Source organism: Rutidosis leptorrhynchoides, chromosome 1 (genome assembly GCF_046630445.1).
Source record: "Rutidosis leptorrhynchoides isolate AG116_Rl617_1_P2 chromosome 1, CSIRO_AGI_Rlap_v1, whole genome shotgun sequence".
Lineage (NCBI taxonomy): Eukaryota > Viridiplantae > Streptophyta > Magnoliopsida > Asterales > Asteraceae > Rutidosis > Rutidosis leptorrhynchoides.
In genome coordinates this window covers 109,863,856-109,878,819 of record NC_092333.1, presented here as the reverse complement: position 1 = coordinate 109,878,819, position 14,964 = coordinate 109,863,856, and positions in this window count along the sequence as shown.

Below are 14,964 nucleotides of genomic sequence, written 5' to 3'. Positions count from 1 at the left end.
ATAATCTGCAACTCGTCAATGGAAAGTACCTATTCCATTATCACAAATTCAACAACACACTTAGATTGGATTTAAAAACAAACCCAATTTGACACTTAGTGCAAATTTGACCCAAATGCACTTCCAAGTACAAACCGCGCCCAAAATTAACCAATAATCACTAACACAAGTGAGAATGGTCTTAATACGCCAATTAAACCCTATCATAGGTGTTAAATACCTATCTTGCCCAAAATGACACTTAAACCCTAATTTGACCCATAAGAAGTCAATATCACGCCATTAGCAAGTTTTGACACCAAAACATATTTAACTCGGTTCTATGCTTCAACCTAATCCATTTTAAGTTTATAAACCTTATTAATTCGACAATTGGGTCATAATCATCACCAAACCCTAATTTTGACCCAAAGTCAAAGTTAGTCAACCAACACACCTAAAAGTGTTTCAACACTTCCATAATCACTAAACCTAGTGATTAAACCCAATTACAAGTCCTAATCAAGGCCAATTTGTTCACCAACCCAAAATCCACCAACACTATCAATAAACCCGATTACTAGCATCACTAAACCCACTTCATGAGTCTAAATGGGTTTATCAACAAATCAAGTTCAAACCCTAACTTTGAATAGCAAAATCAACAATGAAATTCGGAGTTAGAACTTACCAATACCGCCAAAATGATGCCGTTGACGAGTAGAACAACTTTAATGCTTGAGGTTTGACCCGAAACAACCTCATTCTTCTCCAAATGGAGTTCTCTCTCACTAGAACTCAATCTCTCTTTAGGGTTTGAGGATGGGAGTGTTTGATGAGTGAGATGTGATCTAAACTGATCAATGGATCAGTTTTGATGACCCCAAACCGACCCCAAGTGAAAAGACCAAAGTACCCCTCATTTAGACCTTTTAAAAAGGCTGAAAATTGCATCAGACGGGTTCGGCGCGCCGCGCCGAAAGGTGGAGCGCCGCTCCAACCTTCAGGTCATTTTTCAGTTTCTTGTTTTGGCCATTACTTTTTGACCGTAGCTCCGTTTTCGATGAATCAAATATCGTTGGAAACGTGATAAGATTTCCTTTCCAATGGTAAGGCTTTGGAACATCAACACAAATTTATTTGGGGTTGAAAGGATACGTACACACCTTGTCACTTCAGACAACGTCCAGTTTCCTTCGGCGTTCGAGCAAGCAACACGAAACTTCATACACGCATCGTACACCATAAATACATTATGTACAATAAATATTTGGGTCTTACAACTCTCCCCCACTTAAACACGATCACGTCCTCGTGATCTTCTCCACTTAACCAATCCGGACCTACTCAACGATCCTCACTCAAGTCCCAATACTAACTTTCCTAGACAATTCTTCCCAATGGATCACTTTTAACAACTAAAATCATCAACCGTGATTTATCAAAACCATAATCCGAGCACTAAAACCTGCTCAATTTCCCATATCGGGAAAAACTCAACCAACCTCGTACCGAGATATAAATTCCTTAGCGTACCTTTACCACGGACAACGCTAAAAGTGACCAAGTCTCAACCTAAAGTCAACAATCCGAATGTTGAAGATCGAACCACATGAATCCTCACGGATTACTCTTACCACTAAACATCCTTTGTAGTGCGCAATACAACCAATATGCCACTATCCTAACATCATAAGCAACGACTAAAACCAAAAGCGCCCAAAACGACTATGGCAACGCTAATCCTAAGGTGTCCAAAATCGACTATTGTCACACCCGTAACAACACGTGAGCAAAACACGGCTATCGCAATCACTAATCACACAACATGGTCCTCACGATCCCACCATCGGTGTATAAAACAACCAATAGATCACTCAACACCGGATGAAGTCAGCGGACCCCGAAGGTCATGCTCCACCAATTAAAAATACTATGATGAAGTCAGCGGACCCCGAAGGTCATGCTTCACCAATCACATACGTACGTTTGGCCTCGAACAATGAGTAGTGTAACATTGCACTCTGTTACACTATAGTGAACCCTAACGGATACCACTAACCATCCACACAATCGAGAAAGAACCACCTATATCAAACATAGGTACAAAACAATAATTCTCTAAAAGAGAATCCGACACACACATCCCTTAACCGAGGGATTTCACCTTGCTTGCCAAACACGTCCATTATCTCTCAACGATATTTACCACATTACCACCTTGGCGATAATTCAAATCCAAAATCATAAGTACAATTTAACCGAAATTGTACTCTACCACAATCGACCAAATCCAGGTCCCGACACAAGTTTCGGTTTACTAAGACATTGTCCGAAATCTCACACTAAAACCTCCTCGTGCGGGAGTGTAACTCCTCCACTTGGAATTACGTTCCATAACCGCATCTCGTACACCCGTACAATGCTACCAAAGGTAAACTTTACCAATAATTGGGTTCGCACGGCCCATCACCATGTCTTGCTCCAACTTTGAGCATACCAAGGATCCTAACCTATCCTTGAACATTTCGAACGAAAAGTGTACCAAAAATTACACGAACTATACACTCGCAATCATCCAATTGCTTTAGTTTGTCGAATTTCACCTGATCACTCATGAACCTAAGGGTTTCACTTCGGTACCCTAAGTACAATGTAACCGCAACACAATCGGAGTCGAACACCACGCTAGTAGGTATAAAAGAGGCACCTAATGTCACGTCACGTAGAATCCTTCACCAACATACATCGAGATCCAAAACACTCAATTTCTCAGGTTTCATCCCACCCGTTGAACCTCATGGTTCATCAACTTCAACAAGAGAGCGAACACGCTCTAACATCCGAACACCAAAACTCATTTCCATGGCTTGGTAGAGACATTTCCCAAATACTAAGGAATTCTTGGTTACACCAAGTCTTACGCCCTTCGCCCGACAATCCAAAGTCACCATAGGGTACTTCCATTAGGAACGTCACCCATATCAATAACATGCACAACACAATTGAGACCTTAAGGGTCTCACTCGAACGAGCTAAACAACCCGATACCAACCAAAATGCCTAAGCACCCAAGGATTCACACCATAGAGTCAAGGCACAACACACCACTTATACGCTCTGCTGAGAGCAAACCGGAACCATAAACGTAAACCGCCCGCTTGCTACAAATTATCTCCAACGAAGAATAAAGTTTAGCTAAGACTTACGCACATACCGCATGTTATTACAAACGAATGACATATGATTTCGTACTAAAAGTACCTGATGTAGCGATGTTGGGCTTCCGTGCTCCACTTCCCATCATATATTCGCGCTCTAACCTCCTAACCCGATCGTCATGCGATTCGGAACACTCTGACTTCCGGTGTCCCTCCATCCGGCAAATGAAACACCTGATTGAGCCTAAAGGCACTACCGTACAATCTTGTGCCAAATGACCCCGTTCCCTACACTTAAAGCACGTAAGCTTGTAACCCTTCTTACTCTTCTTCTTCACATTCCCGACGCCTTCAGGCGTACTTCGTGCCCTCTTACCATGAGCACCGTGTAATCCTAACCTTGCAAGTACATCTTCATCATCGCTACCTCGAGGTTTGGGAAACCTCTTTTCAAACTCTTCCTTTACAACTTTAGTCACTTGGTCTCGGACCACTTTCGTCATTTGTCCTTCGACCAACTCCTTGGTTACTTCTCTAACTCTGCCGGTGAAAATCGAGACATATCGTTCAAACACAGCCTCAATCTTTAACGTTAACTCATCCTTCCCTTCGTGAATAGGCTCACTCATTCCACATCCATCTTCTGTTTTCATTCTAAGGAATGCAAACGATTAGATCACGAACGTATAAACCACACGCACAACACAGGTCCCATCTTGCTAAACACTCGTCGTACATCACTTGCTAGTTGCTAGACATGATTTGCACCCGTAATAAGGTTTGCAAGTCCTTATTACGCATACACGCCGTATCAGCTCGTTAGTACAACGACCGCCTCGCTCGATGATATATGCAACCGCAACATAAACAAAGCACAAACAAAATCCTACGCGATATAAACACACGCGAGAATTATTATCACATCACAATAATATATTAATAATATCCGCATTACTAATATACACGTTAGTCAATCTATAAACAAGGCACTAACTAAACCCATTCCGACCCGTAATCCTACAAGTCCCGCAACAATTAAGCACACACACAAGTCTAAGTCTAGGCACCTATCTCAAGTCACCTAAATCCCTTAGACCATGCTCTGATACCACATGTAACAACCCGTCCCGTTAACCAACCAATAACGCAGAAAAAAAAATATTTTGCTGGTACAGCACATGGCGCGGCGCGCCAAAGTGGCCTGTCCAAAAAGTCATGAAATGCAAAAATGTTTGACCACTTCCTGACGTATTTAGACAAAACGCTTTTAACCATACATTAATATATGTAGAACTAACACGTTCCATTAATAAAATTAGTTTTACGAAGACCAGGCCCACATCGGCCGTTTTACGACTTTCGTATGAAAATACAAGTTTTCAACCACATGATTTGTAATACAAAATAAAGGTCGAGCATGGCGATTGGGGATACGCTACCCAATCCTAATCGATCCAAAAGCAAGCCTTCTAAAGCAACTACGCGAGTCCACTAGTCCCCGCTTACCCGAGCCTCTGCATCCATGCAATCTATAAAAAAGTCAACAACGAGAGGGTAAGCTAACGCTTAGTGAATGATAACATACTACATACATATATATGTATAAAATGGACACGCCACACAAATATCAAATACCGCATACCGAAGCATCCAAGCATAAAGGCAAGCTAGTCTAAGCATACCGTAACATCACTAAGCAACAAGCTAACAATAAATAAAGTGATTTCACCAACGACGATGTGAACAACGCCAATAAGTCACACCCGGAGGGTTAGCTACATCACAACAATTCATTAATATAAACAACATTATACGTATACAATATATATATATATATATATATATATATATATATATATATATATATATATATATATATATATATATATATATATATATATATATAAATATCTTGAATAGCATAATTGCTTACGCTTACATCACAATAACCATGGTTAACCAAATCTTCGCAAGGGAATGACTTCGCGAAACAAGTCATCGATGTTCATAACATTCTTTAGTATACTTAACACCTAGTATCACTAAACCCTAGGGTGGCACCTTAACACCTCGGTACTTCACCCCGAGTGGCATCTTAACACCTCGATGCTTCACTCATTAATTTACGGAGTGGTGTCTTAACACCTCGACACTACACCCCTAGGTGGCACCTTAACACCTCGATGCTACACCCCGGGTGGCATCTTAACACCTCGATGCTTCACCCGTCAATTACTTAGAGTGGCATCTTAACACCTCGATGCTTCACTCCGAGTGGCGTCTTAACACCTCGACACATCACTCGTCACATGAAACGTGGTGTCTTAACACCTCGACACTACACATTTCATGCTACCACAAATAGATATATTATATACCTACACATATAATTATTCCACCTATACGAGAAGCGAGCTCTACAAGCGAGAACCCCTTCTCCCGACCCGCACCCATCCTACACATACATATGCATATAGGATATTACCACTCACCTTGTCGCCTTGAAGAATGCTACCGAATAATCTGCAACTCGTCAATGGAAAGTACCTATTCCATTATCACAAATTCAACAACACACTTAGATTGGATTTACAAACCAACTCAATTTGACACTTAGTGCAAATTTGACCCAAATGCACTTCCAAGTACAAACCGCGACCAAAATTAACCAATAATCACTAACACAAGTGAGAATGGTCTTAATACGCCAATTAAACCCCATCATAGGTGTTAAATACCTATCTTGCCCAAAATGACACTTAAACCCTAATTTGACCCATAAGAAGTCAATATCACGCCATTAGCAAGTTTTGACACCAAAACATATTTAACTCGGTTCTATGCTTCAACCTAATCCATTTTAAGTTTATAAACCTTATTAATTCGACAATTGGGTCATAATCATCACCAAACCCTAATTTTGACCCAAAGTTAAAATTAGTCAACCAACACACCTAAAAGTGTTCCAACACTTCCATAATCACTAAACCTAGTGATTAAACCCAATTACAAGTCCTAATCAAGGCCAATTTGTTCACCAACCCAAAATCCACCAACACTAACAATAAACCCGATTACTAGCATCACTAAACCCACTTCATGAGTCTAAATGAGTTTATCAACAAATCAAGTTCAAACCCTAACTTTGAATAGCAAAATCAACAATGAAATTCGGAGTTAGAACTTACCAATACCGCCAAAATGATGCCGTTGACGAGTAGAACAACTTTAATGCTTGAGGTTTGACCCGAAACAACCTCCTTCTTCTCCAAATGGAGTTCTCTCTCACTAGAACTCAATCTCTCTCTAGGGTTTGAGGATGGGAGTGTTTGATGAGTGAGATGTGATCCAAACTGATCAATGGATCAGTTTTGATGACCCCAAACTGACCCCAAGTGAAAAGACCAAAGTACCCCTCATTTAGACCTTTTAAAAAGGCTGAAAATTGCATCAGACGGGTTCGGCGTGCCGCGCCGAAAGGTGGAGCGCCGCTCCAACCTTCAGGTCAGTTTTCAGTTTCTTGTTTTGGCCATAACTTTTTGACCGTAGCTCCGTTTTCGATGAATCAAATATCGTTGGAAACGTTATAAGATTTCCTTTCCAATGGTAAGGCTTTGGAACATCAACACAAACTTTATTTGGGGTTGAAAGGATACGTACACACCTTGTCACTTCAGACAACGTCCAGTTTCCTTCGGCGTTCGAGCAAGCAACACGTAAACTTCATACACGCATCGTACACCATAAATACATTATGTACAATAAATATTTGGGTCTTACACCAATCAATTAAATCATAGCAACATGTTAATTGTATGAACAGACTCGGTACAGTAGATAGAACATATTCGGTAGATACAGAATCCATCAAACAATCAATTAAACATGTAATCAAGCTTGGTCAAATGATAGATCAATCAATATAACTCAGATTAGACAAGAATTCATGTTAATTAACCAAATAAATTGAGTTTAATCAAGGATTAATAGAATACGACTCAGACTCGGTAAAATCAACAGAATTTCAAAATTGAGAGTTAAAATCCAGTTATTTTGATCTTTTCTGGTTGATAGACACATAATTATCTCAGATCTATAAGTATATTAATTAAAATGAACATTTACCCAAGAATTTGAAGATACAGAGAGACGGACTCGGTAGATTAGGCAGATTCGGTATAATCAAGCAGACTCGGTAGGTAATTAACAATAGTAAATGAGTAAGTTTGACTTTGACCCTCCTTTTATAGATATCGAAGGTAAAATACCGAATGAGCTTTACAGAATGGGCCTATTATACCGAATTCAGTCCAATTTTCAAAACTTCATCAATTTAACTTCAAATCTTGACAAATTGACTTTTTCTCTCAATATTCAATTCAATCTTTTTATGAAAAATATTTCTGAGACAATTTTGAAAATTTTGAACTTATCGAATCTGTACTGTTGGATGTCAGATTCGGTATAATGCTAAAAATAGCATTTTATCTAGTAAAAAACAAATATTTTTGGATTTTATCTTTTCTAATTTTTATGAATTTTCCAAAATAAGATTTGTACTTAAAAGAACTTTGAATTTTGTGAACAAAGTACAAATCTTTAGTGATATCAATTGTTAAAACGGGTTGCATACTGAGATGTATACAAGCCTTAGTGAATTATTTCAGATATAAAACAAAGAATTTATGAATTCACTTTTGAAAAACAATATTTTTGAGTAATTTTCTCATTTTCTCCCTTTTTCTCCCCCTCAAAATGTGATATACAAGAACGTAAATCAGCATTTTGATAAATTACCCTATAAAATGAATTAACTCCCCCTTGAAATATGATATCAATGAGTTACCTCCCCCTTACGTAACCATTGAACAATTATATCCAGGAAGTTATCATAAATCTAAAGGCTCCTTCTTAAAAGATGATATCCAAAGTATATGAAAGTAGTTGCTCCCCCTAGAAAGTATCTACTCCCCCTTAACACAAGATCTCAAGAATAAGTCCCAACAGATCTAAGGAATATCAAGCACTATACTCTACCATGCCAATCTCTTTGATCAAGAATTTTAGCCTAAGTTCATCTAAAGGCTTAGTGAACATGTCAGCTAATTGCACTTTGGTAGGCATAAAGTATAACTCTACATCTCCTTTCTCTACATGGTCCTTAATGAAATAATAGCGAATATCTATGTGTTTAGTCTTAGAATGCTGGACCGGGTTGCTTGTAATTGCAATAGCACTTTGTGAATCAGAGTAAATCGGGGTCTTAAAAATCTTAAAGCCATAGTCTAAAAGTTGAGTTTGCATCCACAAAACTTGTGAACAACAATGAGCTGCAGCAATGTACTCAGACTCAGTTGTTGATAAAGACACACAGTTCTGCTTTTTGGATGACCAACCAACTAGCCTATTCCCCAACATCTGAATTGATCCAGATGTGCTTTTTCTATCAACATGGCAACCGCCATTATCCGTATCAGTGTAAGCAGTGAGATTGAAATCGGATCCATGAGGATACCAGATCCCAAGGTTAGATGTACCTTTAAGGTACTGAAAAATCCTAACAACCGCTTTGGAATGAGATTTCTTAGGGTTTGACTGAAAGCGGGCACAGACAGTTATAGCAAGTGTAATGTCGGGTCGACTTGCAGTCAGATACATTAAAGAACCAACCATGCTTCGATAAAGTGTAACATCAAAGGGTTCTCCATTAGCATCAGCATCCAGTAAAGTCCTCATTGGGGTTGTCATTGGTTTTAAAGAAGTCATTTTAAAACGTTTTAGCATATCATTGATATACTTTGTTTGACTGAGAAAAATCCCGTTTGGTAATTGTTTTACTTGTAACCCTAAAAAGAAATTTAACTGGTCAAGCATGCTCATTTCGAATTTGTTGGCCATAAGATCACCAAATTCTTTGCATAAGGTCGGGGACGTGGAACCAAAAATAATTTCATCAACGTAAATTTGAACCAAGAGAATGTGACCGTGGTTTTTACGAATGAATAGCGTTGTATCAATCATTCCATGAGAGAAGCCGTTGTCCAGAAAGTACTTTGTTAAGGTCTCGTACCATGCACGCGGTGCTTGCTTCAGACCGTATAAAGCTTTCTCCAAGAAGTAGACGTGATTTGGATGAATGGGATCGACAAAGCCTTCTGGTTGATCGACATAGACTTCCTCTTAAAGATGACCGTTCAGAAAAGCAGTTTTGACATCCATTTAAAACACCGTGAACTTCATATGAGAAGCAAATGCAAGGAAAAGACGAATAGCCTCAATCCTAGCAACCGGAGCAAATGTTTCGTCATAATCAATACCCTCTTGTTGTCGATATCCCTTGGCCACAAGACGTGCCTTATTCCGAACCACAATTCCATCAGAATCCTTCTTGTTCTTAAAAATCCACTTAACCCCTATTGGTCGTTGACCAGTTGGTCTTGGAACCAATCGCCATACTTTCAACCGTTCAAATTAATTGATCTCTTCTTGCATTACAACCACCCAGTTCGGATCTAGTAAAGCTTGAGCAACCATTGTTGGTTCAATCTTACTAAGAAAGGCAGTGTATAGACACATATTCCAAGTAGCCCTTCCAGTTGAGACTGGAGCAGATGCATCACCAATAATAAGATCTATTGGATGACTTTTAGTCCATCAGTTGTGTGGAAGAGGTTGTACATCAATGGTATCCATTGAAACATCAACCGTTGTTGACGTTGAGCCTTGATCCGCTTGATCTGATGTAACGTTATCTAATGGATTCAATTGAGTATCTGGAGAAACAGCTGGAGTTGTATCAACTGATGAATCTTGAATTGGTTCAAGATTATCAGTAACAGGAGGTGGTAGGGAGGATGAAGAAGCAACAGGTGAATCAGTTGGTGTTGTATCTTCATCAAAAAGACTTTGTTGAGTCTCCACAGTAGTTGACTGTGACGGTGCAACCGGTACGGTTTGAACATTTGAAATCCATTGAGGAGCATAAAGACTATCAAACAAGATATCCAGTTCCTCTGATGTAACCGTAGGAACACCCTTCGTCGAGAAAATTGAGTTTTGCGCAGAAAAAGAAGTAGCCAGGTTAGGATCGGGTTTTGAACTGAGTTGTTCAAAAGCCATTCTCGAAATTTCATCGAACTTGACATTGATGCTCTCTTTAATCATTTTTGTCCGTTTGTGATAAACCCGATAAGTAACTTTGTTCGAAGAATAACCGAGAAATATGGCTTGATCGCCATTTGGATCAAACTTTCTGAGGCTGTCAAAATTGTTAAGCACATAGCATATACAACCAAAGACACGGAAATATTTGACATTCGGGCGTCTACCATATAATAACTCATATGGAGATTTATCAAAACGTTTATTAACAATACAACGATTTTGGGTATAGCATGCAGTTGAAATGGCCTCCCCCCACATTTTTGGAGATAGTTTGGAGTAAGCAAGCATCGTTCGAACTGCTTCGCATAACGTACGATTATGTCGTTTGACTACTCCATTCTGTTGGGGTGTCCGAGCAGCAGAGAACTGATGTTCAATGCCTTGGTCTTTCAAATAACTATCAAGCAGGTCATTCTTAAATTCCGTCCCATTATCAGTTCGAATGCTCTTAACATGTTTGTTAAAAGAGCGTTGAGTCTTTTTAATGAACTCAATGATAATGGCGGGGGTTTCTGACTTAGTTCGCAGAAGAAAAATCCATGTAAAACGTGTATAGTCATCGACAATTACAAGCACATGTTTTTTGCCACCGAGGCTTGAAATACGCATGGGTCCACATAAGTCCATATGCAATAGTTGCAAAGACGATGAAGTACTGGGGTTTTGCTTAAGCGGATGATTAGTCCGTTTCAGCTTACCCATCGCACATGATGAACACACATGATGCTTTTCATAGTGAAAGGTGGGAATACCATCAACTAAGTCTTTGGAGACTAGTTGATTGATACCCTTGTAATTCATGTGTGACATCCGATGATGCCATAACCATGAATTTTCTTTGGTAGAATGAGTGGCCAAACACATGGTTGTATGTGAAGGTGCATCATTGAGGTCAATAGTGTATAGTGAAGCACAACGTTTACCAACAAGAAGATCATTTTCTTCGGTGGATTGCACTGAGCATTGTCGACGTTCAAACAGAACTTTAAGATCTCCATCGCAGAATTGACTTACACTATATAAATTACACCCCAAACCTTCAACATATGAAACCTGTTTGATTGTTATGCCATTTTGCACAAAATCTCCGTAACCCATTATCGCTGCAATTTCATCATTTCCAAAAGTAACTATTCCTAGGAATTTGTCAACAAAGTTGACAAGCAAGGATTTATCGCCCGTCATGTGTCGAGAACAACTGGAATCGATATACCAACCACAGACGTCGAAACCCTGTAAATGTGAATTTCCTAGAGTTTAGGTACCCAAAGTTTCTTGGGTCCTCTACGGTTAGTACTAACAATAAACTTTGGATCAACGACAAGATAATCACGTAAAGCATCATGCAGTTTAGACAATAAATCATCATTTAAAAATACATTACATGAAGCATCATACGCAATATCAAGTTTTACATCGTTATCAGAAGTCTTAACACACAACTTATTCCAAGTAGATGTTTTGTTCACAGACGAAAATTGAAAAACATGAGATGATTTCCTAGGCCTACTAGCAGATTGCGTTGGTTTGGTTGCTACTTTCTTAGTCGTGGACTTAGAAACCCATACAGATTTGTAATTCAAGTTTGGATTATGACCTGTGACACGAGAAACACCTTTGTTACTTAGACGTCCAAACTCTTCAGTTGACACATGAGATGATTGATTTTGAAAAATTTCCAATTTGATTTTACGTTCTTTTGCATCATACTCACTTAAATCATGTTTAGGACTTGTGTGTTGTGTGGACTTAACTGATGTTGTTAAAAGACTCGCTTTTGAAGTTTTTGTCATTGGAATCATAGGAATCTTTTCAGTTGACACAGAACCATCAGGAGAATGAACCTTTTTGACAACAAATTGAGTTGTAGAAACAACTTTTGAACCACGATTGCCAAATTGAGAACGGAATGGATTTTTAAGAATAGTAATGGATTTTACATCCTTAGATGTTGACATTCCCTTTCCCTTCTTAGTAATCCCACCAATACATTCAAGCACATTGGTTTCAACATTAGACGATTGCTTAAGTGTGTTAGCCTGTTTCAGTTGAATTATCTTTTGTTTTAAGCTTTTAATCTCAAGACATAATTCTTCAGCAGAAACTATCACTTCACCCTCCTTAAAAGCATAGGAACATTCTTTCTTAGGCAGTGAAGGCAATTTATCACACAGGGCAAGCATTTATTCTAATGATTGGCACTTAAGTTGTAAGTCAATATTCTCCTTTTCTAGTTGAGCTACTATATGATTCAAATTCCGTACAGCAGGTAAATGAAAATAATAATCGTGCAAAGGATCAAGTTGACTTTCAAAATCTATCAAAGGTTCAATGATCGGTTCAGTATGAGGTTCTACTTTTTCATCTAAAGAATTTTGACCTAGAGATTCTGTCTCAAAGAAAACAGTTAGTTCATGTGCTAGGTCTTCACGGAAAACATTATCAGAACATGCAGGTAAAGCAGGTAGAACTGGTTTTACATCAAAAGTTGGTTCATCAAACACCTCATCTATGTTAACAATGCTAGAACTAGGTTTGTTAAACACGTCATTCTTAAGCATTAAAATGTATTTCTCTAGCATGAGTGTAGGAATGTAAACCAATCTACGTGTCGGCACATAATTAGCACATTGCACATTCTTTTCATTTTCAACAAGTTCCTTCAAGAAAGCAGGATTTGATTTACCCATTTTTGCATTAATTTTCTCATACATTAAGCTAATTTGATGGTATTTTTTAGATTTGCGATTAAAAATAATATCAACAAAATTAGCATCAGCAGAATGCACAAAATATTGTGGTAAACCAGCTTAAAAGTAATCAGAATGATATAATCCTGGAATCTTTTTGGATGCAACATATAAGATCTTAGGATCTTCAAAACCCAACCCCCACTTTTCACCATGAATCGTTTTTGGTCTATTCATGAAAATCATTTGTTTTGAAAGTTCCATATCCATGATAGCTTTGGATTGCTCTGCTCGATAGAGTTTTTCCTCATATCGAGCAAGTTGAGCTTTCATTAGAACAGACTCTTTTGACAATGAAGAGATTTCAGTGTCTTTTTCAATTATTGCATTTTCCAAATGAATAATCTTCTTGTTTAGCTTTGAAAGTCTGGGTTCATGTTGGTTTTTTAAATCAGAAAGATCTTTTTCTAAGAATTGAACTTTTTCTGTAAGTCGTTCAGATTTTAAACGATAATCAGTTTGTTCGACTTTAATCGGATGAATTGTCTTTTTAAGATTTTCCAACTCAGATTCCGAGGAGCTGAGTTGGATGGTCAACTTTTGCAATTCCGATTGTAATTTGGATGAAGATGGTTTGGTCTCAGAAAGTTTGATTTTGTCTTTTAAAACCTTGTTTTCAGATTTTAAGCCTGTGACTTCTTTTGACATTGAGACCAGATTCTTCATCAAGTCATTTTGCATTTTTATAAAATCAGGTGAGATTTCAGTTGATTGTACCTCATCATCGTCAGATGTTGAGTCAGAATTCTCCAATGGTTCCTTAGCTTTGATGAGCTTGGTCACCTTGCAAACATTTGCATGTTCCACCTCTGAGTCTGAATCATCAGTCCAGTTAAACCAAGTATCATCAACCGGTTTCAGCTCTCCCCCAGTTTCCACAATCTTAGCCATCAACATTTTCTTCTTGTAGTAAGCTGCGTCCTTCTTCTTAGGTATTTTGCACTCACGAGAATAATGACCAGCTTTACCACAATTGAAAGAGATTGAATCTTCCTTCTTGGAATCATCAGCACATTGTTATTTGGATTGATCAGATTTCTTGTAGTACGAGGAAGATGATGAGTGTTTGCGTTGATTGCTTGATTTGCCTTTAAACTTGTGTTTGTTTAAGGCGTTTGTGAACATGGCTGCCATCTTGACTAATTCAAGGTGTGAATCATCAACATCAGAAAGATTCAACTCTTCAGAATCAGTTGATTCTTTAACAAGCACTTTCTTGGACAAGCTTTTGGAAAATGATTTGCTCTTCTTTTTGGCAATTAGAGCAAGAGGATCACTTAGAGATGACTCTTTCCTTCCTTCTTGAAGTTTAGACACCTCAGGTTGGTAATGCATAAGAACTCCAACAAGCTCATGAATAGTCAACTTGTCAATCTCTTTGGTAGATCGAACAATGGTTCCATAAGGAAGCCAATCAGCATTGAGCTTTTTGAGGAATTTCATGTTGACTTCAGCATGTACTTTTACAATCTTACACCTTTTCAACTCATTGAGAACACCATTGAAACGACGGTAGGTATCCTTGAGTAGCTCTTCTGGTTCCTGCTTGAAATCTTCATACAATCCCAGAGCCTTATTCAATTTAGTAACGTCTGACATGTCATAACCTTCTTGTTGTCGTTTGATCTCATCCCATATATCTTTTGCAGTAGTGTTGCTATCAAAATTTTCAAATAGCTCATATGGGATAGCTTGCATGACAATATTCTTAGCCTCTATGTCACCCTGAGCTCTTTCACGTTTATCACCAGAAAGTTCATAGACTAGAATTGGCATACCAGTATCCGGATGAAAATCAACAACTGGACCATCTCTCAGAGAAGGCCAAATATGTTTAGCTTTCTCACCCTTATAGTCTATGTACTGAGTAATACCATGAAGCCACTGAGTGTACTTGCCATCAAACAACA